Source organism: Gavialis gangeticus, unplaced genomic scaffold, assembly GCF_001723915.1.
Source record: "Gavialis gangeticus isolate Ggan-Ray unplaced genomic scaffold, GavGan_comp1, whole genome shotgun sequence".
In the NCBI taxonomy this organism is placed as follows: domain Eukaryota; kingdom Metazoa; phylum Chordata; order Crocodylia; family Gavialidae; genus Gavialis; species Gavialis gangeticus.
In genome coordinates this window covers 182980542-182990784 of record NW_017729022.1, presented here as the reverse complement: position 1 = coordinate 182990784, position 10243 = coordinate 182980542, and the positions used below count along the sequence as shown (strand labels likewise).

General features: G+C 46.1%; 1 long non-coding RNA gene across 1 annotated transcript; it reads left to right on the top strand.

Moving 5' to 3' along the window:
- Positions 1–3608: 3608 nt before the first annotated feature.
- On the top strand, positions 3609–10168 carry LOC109296964. The gene is made up of 3 exons (XR_002097118.1): positions 3609–4026; positions 7010–7232; positions 9322–10168. It is a non-coding gene; the product is annotated as an uncharacterized LOC109296964 (long non-coding RNA).
- The last annotated feature ends 75 nt before the right edge of the window (positions 10169–10243 follow it).

Here is a 10243-nt window from a genome sequence, read left to right as displayed (position 1 = left end):
TACTATTTCTGTTTTCAAGTGAAGACATTCTGTGCCCTTCCATTGCAAAAGAATCCTAGAAAGAAACATGAATTATTTGAGAATACAAGTGCAAGAAAGGTAACGCCAAAATAGTTTTGCCATTAAACTGGTTATCATTGAATTCAGACTGATGAATTGGTCTTCTTTTGCTTCTGGTACCTAAGAATGCAGTCCAAAGTTTTATGCTTTGTTTATACTGAATTAATATGGGTACAGAGTCGGTCTTGAATGAAGTTATTCCTCAACAATACAACTGAAACCTGAATCAGATGTATCATTTTTAAGCCAGTTTGAAAGTGGTAAAAAACACAGAAGCTAAATGTTCATATTCTTCTTTTACTTTTTTTTAGTTGTATGGTCTCTCCTCTTCCATTATGGAACCCTAGTGTTTCCTTAATTATCTGCCCTTTAAACATATTAAAGAATTTTTCCTGCTGTTCTATTCCTTTCATCTATTGATTTGGAAGAAGCTATAAAACATGCTGTTTCTTCCCTTTTTATGTAGATGGCCTATTTTAGCTAAGGTTAGAATTTTGGCAGCCAATTATTTCCTTTTCTTTTTCCTAGTCTTGTTTATACTTCTTAAAGGGCCAGTGTCAACTTGAAATCTCACTCCTATTTGATTACTTTTAACCCACTATTCTTATAAGCAGCTTATAATAGACATGAGGGGGAAAAGGCATTTTTCTCTTTTTTCCCCCAATTTGTTTACTTTATGCTTTTGACAGTATTTACTATTTAGTTATTTTCAGTGTTCCTTATGTCAGTAGTCAGTTCCTGTTGTTTAGGAGCATCTTTCATGCAACATCAGTCTGACTGTAGTACCTAGGAGCATAGATTATGATCCCTAAGGTCAGCTGTGAGCAGCCTCCTACAAGTATCATCTATGTACCAAGTTTACTTACCAAAAACACATGGAAGGTAGGGGTGCACCAGTAGAGTTTTTTGAGGCCAGTATTGATAACCGATTTTTAAAGAGGCATATCGGCTGATACCAATCCGATTTCCAGTACAGCATGGAGAGCTGCGTGCAGCTGTCTGTTGTAGTGGAAAGGGAGGGGGTGTGGAGGGACATGGGGGGCAGATCAAGGCCCTCACGGTGAGGGAGGGAGTGGAGCTGGGGCAGGGGGTAGGCACTGCCCAGCTGGGGTGGGACGCAGGATGAAGCTGCAGCTCGTCTGGGGGGCACAGGGAGGGTGGAGTGGCTCCTACCATTCCGTGCACCCTGGGGGGGTATATGCTATTCCAGACCTGTACTGGGCATGGTGGGCTGCAGCTGTGGGCTGGGGCTGCGCTGGGCTCTTACCAGTGGGGGTTGGGCCAGACTGCACTCAGGGTGGGCAGTGCTGGGAGGGGGCTACGGGGGAGGCTGCAGCCACCCCAAAATTCACCATGGCCCCCTCAGCTCCCCCTCCCAGCACTGCCATCACCCAATCTGAGTGCAACCTGGCCTAGCCCCTCTGCCAGGAACAGCCCGACGTAGACCCTGTCCCAGCCCACAGCAGCAGCCTGCCCTGCCCTGTGCAGATCTGGGGGCACACCCCCCCATGCTGTCTTAGGGAACACGCAGCAATGGGAGCTCCCCTTATGCTCCCCAGACAAGCTGCGGCTCTGTCCCACACCACGCCCCAGCTGGGCACTGCCTGCCCCAGCCCACTCCCTCACTGCTGGGGCCTTCATCTGCTCCCCCATGCCTCTTTCTTCCCCCCTCCCCATCCACCACAACAGACTTACTAGCTGCACGCAGCTCTCCAAGCTTCCGGGCTGTGTTCCTCACCGCCTATGTGCTGCACTGTGGCTGTGCACATGCATGTGCTGTTTATTGGCCACATTATCAGCCACATCAGGCCAATTTCTGATACAGCCAATTTTCTTTGTATCAGTGGTGATCCAGTATTGGACCTGTAATGGAAGGTCATTCTCAGTAGTAGGTTCTCTGCTCTGGAACTCCCTCCCCCTTGTGTTCTGACAGAGCCCAAGCCAGCAATCTTGCAGAGGTATAAAAACCTTTTTATTTCAGCGTGCACTTAACAAACAAAGTTAAGGTGTGGCATTGTCTGGGGAGTTTGTTTTGGGGTGGGCAAAATCCAGCCCATGAGCCAGACTGGGTCTGTAGCGAACTCCGTTTCCCAGCAGCTCCTTCTGGCTGCCACCGCCGGGGCCAGCCCTGCTGCCCTGGCACCCCAGCCCATCTGCCCTGTACCCATTGCCTGGAGGGACCCAGATAGGCAAGGTGCATGGCTGAGCAGCTTGGAGCAGGATGAGTAGGCAGGGCTGGGGAGACCCTGGGATCTTGGAGAGGTGACAGCACGGGGCTGAAGCAGAGCTGTGATCTACTGCCTGTATGACCCTACAATGGGTGTGGGTTCTGTGGGCAGGGGCATGCAGGGAGCAATCACAACCCTGCACTGTCACCACCCCAAGTTCCTGGCTCCAGAGTAGATCCCTGCCCAGCCATGCACCCTGCCTACACAGCTCCTGGCCGGTTACTATGGAGACCCCAGGAACAGCAGGACCATGATAGTGTGGGGCTGGGAAAGCTTTTGGTTCTTCAGCCCCACACTGTTACAGCCCTACATGGTCATGGCCCCACAGCTCCTGGGGGCTCCATGGAGACCAGCTGGGAGCCACATAGGCAGGGGCAACGGCTGCTGGCTGGGGCTCCACCATTTTGCCCACCCCTATTATATACCTTATGTATCTTTATTTTATAAGTTATTTTGTCTTTTATTGTAAGTATTTTAGAGGGAAGTGAGATATATAAATCTAATAAATAAATTACTGGAGCAAATTATAAAACAATCAATATGTTAATAGCTACAAGAGGAAGAGGTAACTCTTAGCAGCCAATGTGGAGTTGTGAGGAAGAAATCATGTTAAACTAACTTAATTTCCTTTGACAGGGCAACTAGGTGAGAAGAAAAGCTAAAAAATGAGGCTGTAAAATGTCAAATATTGGTAGAGAGACTTAGGGGCAGATATAATATAGAGACTGTACTATATGGGAATTGGCAGGGTAGATATGCACCTTATAGATTAACTAAATAAATATATAGAGCACAAGCTTTTGTGTACCCAAGTTTACTTCATCAGATACTGTGAACGGATAAGCGTAGAGAAGTATTTGAAGTGGAGTGAGTGATTTGAATACAAAAGGTGGAAGAAGAAGAGGGAGAAGGAAGGTGGAGAAGGACAATGTTAGAAGAAGCAAACAAATAAAGAACCCAGTGGAACAATGGCCTCATGAAAGCCAGCTCAGATAATGGAATGAGAATCCATAGTCTCTGTTTAAACCATGCTTAACACAGTCCAGTCTGTGTATGATTTCTTGTTCCTCAATATCCTGTTCAAACTGGTGTTTCAGATTTTGCTGTCCAGGGAGGTTAAGGAATTCTAATGCAGAAAATATTACTTTTCATGACTATGAATAGGTATACATGTTTATACAACATGCAAAGCAATTAAGAATAGGGCCCCATTTTTAAAAGCTTGGAATACAATAAATTTTAGTAGGATTTTATAACTACAAGTGAACTATAGGGAATGGGTGGATCCAGGAAGGTGGGGGTTGGGGTACAGTCAGCCCCCCTTCCCCCTTCTTTGATTATTGCTCCACTGAAATTTTAAAACAGACTACCAAGCAGGGACATTCCCTTTTCTATGCATGTGGAACTGAGAGAGTTAATTGACTTCATGGCTCATTATTATTTACTTGATTTTTTGCTAATCTCTTCACTTCTTAGGTGTTAACAATGTTTGATCTTCCTCTAATCGCCAAGCTTTTCTTCTACAATTGTCTCTTATCTGTTAATGTTTCTCTGCTCACTTCCTTACCTCCCACATGTTCAGTAGTGGTGTGCTGCTACCAAGGAAACAATACTGAGTGGCTTTGTTTGGAGGGGATTCAAAAAATCAGACAGGAAAGGGAGGGGCAGAGCTAAAAGTTGGCTGAGCTGTGTAGTGGCAGTCAGAGGCAGGAAAGAGTTGCAAAGGTGAGGGGAAGAGGTGAGTTACTGCAGTGACTGGGTTATTCATTGCAGCTTTGAAGGCTGTGGAGGTTGAACCAGTGCTGAAACCAGGACAACATAAAGGTGGGCATAGGTGGATGAGAGGGATAGGTATCTTGGGTAAAGGCTTCAACAATCCTTTCCCGCTCAACTCTTTGTTGGTGGTGGAAGGCAGTAGGGACCAGCTATAGACCTGCTGTGAGTAACGGATGAGCAGTGCGGGGGACAATTACCACCCTGTCTCATGGTTGGGGGCCATGAAGTGTGGAGAATAGTTTGGGAGGAATTTTGAGGGGGAGGGTTTTCCAAGAGCCAAGAGGGTTTGGATGGGAGGTGTCCCAGGGAAAGAAGTAGTAAAGGGTACTTACCAGCAGCAGGAGATGCAGCACAACAGGAGTGGAATGAAGAGCCTGCGCGGCTCGTCAGCCGCCTCTTTATCCAATTATGGCCAGCCGATGACGTCAGCTTCCGACGCCAGGGGGAGAAGACCCCGGGAGAGCCCTGAGGGGTTTACGATTGGGGTGGGTATCGCTGCTGGTCCCAGCCGGGCCGACGGGAGGACAGGAGTGAATCCCAGAGGCGACAGGTCAAGAGTAAAGCAACCCCCTCAGCTAAAGCCTGGGGAAGGATAGTAAGGGGGCAGGGTACAGTCACGTCGGGAAGTGGCTCACTGTTCTATGTTTTGTTATTGCATTTTATTTAGTTGCCCTGTGCGAAGGGGAATAGGAGGAGAGTGCAGGTATCCCCAAGGAACGGGGCCGAGGAAGAGCCTCGGAAGGTTTTTTTGTGTTTCCCTGAGAGACGGGGTGGAGGCAAGGAGGGCCGAGGGAGCAGACCCACACAGGTGAATGTGGCTATAGGCCACGGGCATCTAGATGCCAAGTCATAGGGCATTATCCCACTGGTGGGAACAAGGCCAACAGATGGGCGATGCACCGAAGGAGGCGTGAGGCCAGGGTGTAGGGGTGATGGAGCCCCGTGAATGACTGCCGGGTGAACCACGGGCCACTGAGTACACTCGACGACCAATCCCGCCTACTGGGGAACAACAAGTCGTGGCAGGTGAGAACGGGGGAGGCGACTCGAGGGGAAGACATCTACTCGGTCTGCGACAGAAGTCCGTAAGGCGCTTTACGTCTACCACCAGAGCGAAGGTCGCCCGAGAGCGGCTATTCGAGGCCCAGCGGCCACAGGGGGGATCACAGGTACCAAGGGGCTTTTGTGGGGAGGGACATCTGTGGGGTAGAAGGGTGTAGGAAAAGGAAGGGCTGGGGCAGTATGGGGGTGAGGGGTATGAGGCTGAGAGGGGTGTCTGTAGGAGTGTGTGAGAGGAGTTGGGAACAAGAGGGATTGTGGGTAAGGGGGGCCTGGGAGATGTGAGGGGCTGCAATGGGTTTTGAATGCTCAGAGGGGCAGAGGAAAGCTCAGTGAGGTGTGAGGGGGGTGATGAGAGGGCATGGGGCCTGGGGCCTGAAGAGGACAAGTTTTTGCAGGGTGCAGTGGATTCTTGGGGACAGTGAGAGGGTAGGGTAGGACTCAGCAGTGTGTGAAAGGGCGATAGCGTTTGCTGGGTTTGGGGTATGAGTAGGTAGGGTTGAGTATGGGGATATGTGGGATAATGGGGGACAGAGTGGAGCCAGGAGGTATTAGAGGCGACAAGGACAGTGCACAAAGGACAGCACTTTTGGGGCCGTGCTGAAGTGTCTGGGGAACTTGTATGAGGGTTCAGGGAGCAGTTCTGTGTGCAGCCAGGTTGGGGGTAACAGCTGTATCCCCCTTCCCATAGCACCAGGTACCTGCCCTACCCTGGAGCTGGCAGTCAGCTCCCCACAGACTCAGTTATATTTGTTTTTCCTTGGATCATAAACTGACTAATATAGCCCCAGGCCCCTAGCATATCAGAAAAAAAATTCTACTTTCTTTTTTAAGTGGAGAAAAATAGGCATTGTGTTATAGGATGATACATACACATTGCCACCTACCACCCCACTTTTCAAAATTCTAGATCTGCCCAAGCAATTATTCAAATGAGATTTCTGAGGCGATGTGTCCTATGGAAGACAACACGAGTGTTGTATAGATTATTCTGTACATTGCAAATCCTGACACCCTTGTTCAGTCCTTTTTGTGTGAAATTCCCAGTGACTTGCTGGGGGCTGGGTGGTCCAGTCAACAGAGCACTAATAGGAGAGTAGAGAGAGCTGGAGAGGTATTTTCAAAAGTGCTTAAGAGGTTGAGGTTTACAAGCAGTTGAAATGGTCTTGAATAATGTGACTGGGTTTCAGCTCTTAACTTGGTGTGTAAATTTGAGAAAGTAAATGAACATTCCTGGGCCTCAGTATCCTTATTTGTAAAAGATGAAGAATAATGCTTTACTTTGTTCTGTGAAATGTATGGAGACAGATAAGTGGTAAGTACCTCTTTTGAGTTAGTTGAGATGCAGTTTCAGATGGAACGTCTAGAATTCAGTTAATCTGGATCATATTTATGTTTCACTGTTTAAAAATAGAAGTTGATAGCAAATAGAACAAAGTTAGTTATGTTAACTGTTTTTTTATGATATCTGAAAACAATCGTGCCATTTTGGTTTTTTTAGATGTACAGTTGATTTAATGATAATTTTTTGAGAAAGTAATACCATTAAAAATGGGTCTCACAGCTGCAGACTTCCTTTCCTCCTATTCACTTCAGTCTTGGTAACCTCTCCAGATTGATGGACAAAAGCTGCAAAGACAGTGCATTAAAGCTAGATGTTTCCAGAGATATCTGGGAGCAGAAAATCAACCTGCCTCAGCTGGAGAAGCCACTTGAGAAAAGCTCAGCAACCATCGAGTCTATTAGTGTTGTAGATAAGGGCAAAATAACAACAGACCACAGTAGATACCCTCAGGGGGACCTCGAACAGTCTAGTTGTGCCTTTTGATAGTATAAATGAGATTAAACTGAAAAACAAATCGAGGTTGGATTTGCCTTGTTCAAAGATGGCATCAGAAGCACTGTCATCTGAAATAGGCAACGTTCCAGAATGTCCAAATTGCAAAAAGGAAAAGAGAATCCGGAATGAGTATGACCAGTTCATTTTGCAGTCAAGAAAGGACAAGGAGGCTTTGCAGAAGAGGATTATGGAGCTAAAAGCTGAACTGAAAAAGATATGAAGAATATAAACTATGTCCAGGACAAGAGAATGAATTCACCTACTCTAAGGTAAGCAGAGATACCTGTCCCGTAGAGCTACTCTTCTGCTAGTCTTTGCTACATTTCACTATGAATGAGAATGCATTTTAGGAAAGGAGGGAGCTTTACAGAGGACCGAAAAGGACTGATACCATTGAGCTGCCAATGGAATTGGTCATCATGTCTGAATGTGTTTTGTTGCTGTCTGCGCTTTGATAATAGATCCCTTTAGATGCCATCAAAGACAGAAAATGTGTGGTTTTTCTTCTTTATTTTTATCAGGAGACAAAAAGAAGTAAACAATAATTCTCCAGTATTTTCACTTCCGATGACCTAAATAATAAATAAATGCCTTGTATATTTACTGTACAGTATATTGAATGCCCCCCAAATAGTCTTGTGTACAGGCAGTTTTGCTTAGGCTGTTGACACCCTTGGAAGGAGCCCTGTTTTAATGAAACAGACTGAAGAATGAATGGTTTAGTTTGGTTTTTAGAAGGTAAAACGATTTTGCAGATCAAACTGATCCCAGATAGGACTCCACTGTAACAGGGTCCCACTCCAGGGGTGACCATGATGCCCCCTGACACCCCATCAGCGCTTATCAACTTCACTCTCTCCTTCACGCTTTCTTTCTCTTTGCCTGCCATGCCTTGATATCTTTATCTTTTATGAAAAGGGAGGCTGCCCCAGGGCTCCCCAAAGTGATTTTACACTCATGAACACAGGTGTCCATGCTCATTGCCTAAAGGGCTAATTACATGGGCTCTGTCTTCCCCAGTATCCATGCCCCTGCTTTGCAGATGTCTCACATACCAATCAACTCATAACTGCCCCTATGGGCTCCTGGCTTTGTTCATTCTTATACCAGCTCCTCTCTGGACTATGGGCACTCTGGCCTCCTCAGTCTCTGGTTGTGGCCTTCCTGGCCTTTGGTCCTTCTCCTTAGAGTAGACCTTAGCTCCACTTCTAGACCAGCAGAGACCAATGAGCTCTCCAGCCCCACCAGTCTCTGGCTGTAGCCCTTTCTCAGCCTTAGCTGCACTCCTAGGCCAGTGAAACCTACGGGCACCTTGGCCATCTGTTCTCTCTCTGGGCCCTTTGGCCCCTCTTCATCTGGGCCTGTTGGGACTTCCTTACCTCTCCTTAGTCCCTTCCAGATGCTTCTGAGCCCTCAGGCTGCATGCTGCCTGTTCTGCCAGCCCTAAGGCTGAACTCCCAGCCCTAAAGCTGCAGACCCACAGATGTACTTGGTGCAAGCCAGAGTTACTGTCTAAGTGGCCTGCTCAGGAGCTCCTTTCCTGTCTGCTACCTGGATGAGACTGCCTGCCTCTTCAGGCCCCGGGCTTATACGTACCTCAAGCCTAGCCCTGGTACAGTCAGGTGTCTTCCCTGATGGTTTCCTGAGCTGCTTCTAAAACCTTTTCTCCTCATAAAGTGACAGGCACGCTGAGCACCCTGTCATGTCCACCATGTTTGTATTATGCTATTAAAATCTACTTTAAAAATAAAGTAGGGCAACCCAGGGAATAAGCTCTACTCAATTAGTAAGGCATGTGACCCCAGATGCTGAAGAAAATGTCTGGTTTAGAGTCTAGAGTCCAGGGCACTTCTTTGGGTTTTGTAATCCTGTCTTTCAAGAAGTTACTTGTCCTTTTAGATAAGAAGAAATAAACAGAGCCTACTTTCTCCATAAGTTTGTGCAATTAGCCATTCAGAAAGTTTCCCAAGTATTTCATAGAAAGCAAAGTTTTAGTCAGTGACATTCTAAAATCTATAGCTAGCAGAGGAGTGAGGAGTAGTGGGGAAAATCACCTAACTAGTTTGAAGATGGGGCTGTATGGGTTTATGAAATGGATTATATGACCTACTCGCTTAGCAAAGGGGTGAAGTTGATGACTGTCCCCTTTGAGTGCCAGATGCCTAATTCAGAACAGGTGAGTAGTCCCATAGAAATTACATGGTTAAACTAAGTGTCTCTTTAAGCTTCCTGATAAACTGGGACTCAAACAAATAGGTTTCTTTAGACATGGAATGGGCTTACATTGCTATTATTCTGACTGTTTCTCTGTGATACCTTGGTTAATAGCTTGAAACCTAAGACATCCATCTTTGGCAGGAAAATGGACTGGTGCTTGAAACATCTGGTCTGGGTCTTGGACAACACTCAGAAGGGAACAGCCCCTGCATGGGACCTAGAAGGGAAACGAGAGTGCTTCCCACAGAGGAAGTCAGCTAGGAGGTGCACCAGCTCATATCAGACCTCCAAGGACAGATGTAACCCCTCATATTCATGACGGCTCTCAGAGACTGGACTGACTTGCCCAGTGTCCATAAATGAGGGAAATGCCTTGGGCAGCAGACTAATCATATGAACTTAGACTAATTATAAAGGGAATATATAATGTGCATGCTGCAAAATTCACCCCCCGAACCTCTGTAAATTTGTCTTATTGTGCTCTGGAGAGTCATATTCAGCCAGATCCCTTATCAGTAGAAACAGAAGGTATGAACCAACACAGAAACATTTGAGGGGTTAGGTGACACTAAACAATAACTGAACTTGTAGGTATGTGTAGAATTAATGGAGAATGCTCTACTTTCTCCAGGCTTTTGTGGAATCATCCTGTAGTCTTTAATGGTTGTGGTAAGTTTCTTTATGAAGCTGTGTAGAACATTTCAAAGATTCTATGGGAAGGTTATCAATTCCTATTTTAATAAATATAGAATAAAGACTTGTTCCATAAGGATATTTTATAGTGTAATTATTAGTAAAGCTCCTAGTTTCTCTTTAACTGGAGAACAATGTGTTGTTACATGTGATGATGCACCACACCATCTGCACCCCCCTTTTCAAAATCCTAGATTTGCCCATGAGTGTCCTCTACTTGATAAATCAGTGGCTAGTAATTCTCTGTCTTGTTTTATCTGTAAATTGATATATTATATATATCAAGTTTGTTACCAACTATGACACGTGGTTGCGTGCAAAATCCAAGAAAACAAAGCAATTGTAGATTAGTAGTACTAACACATCCATA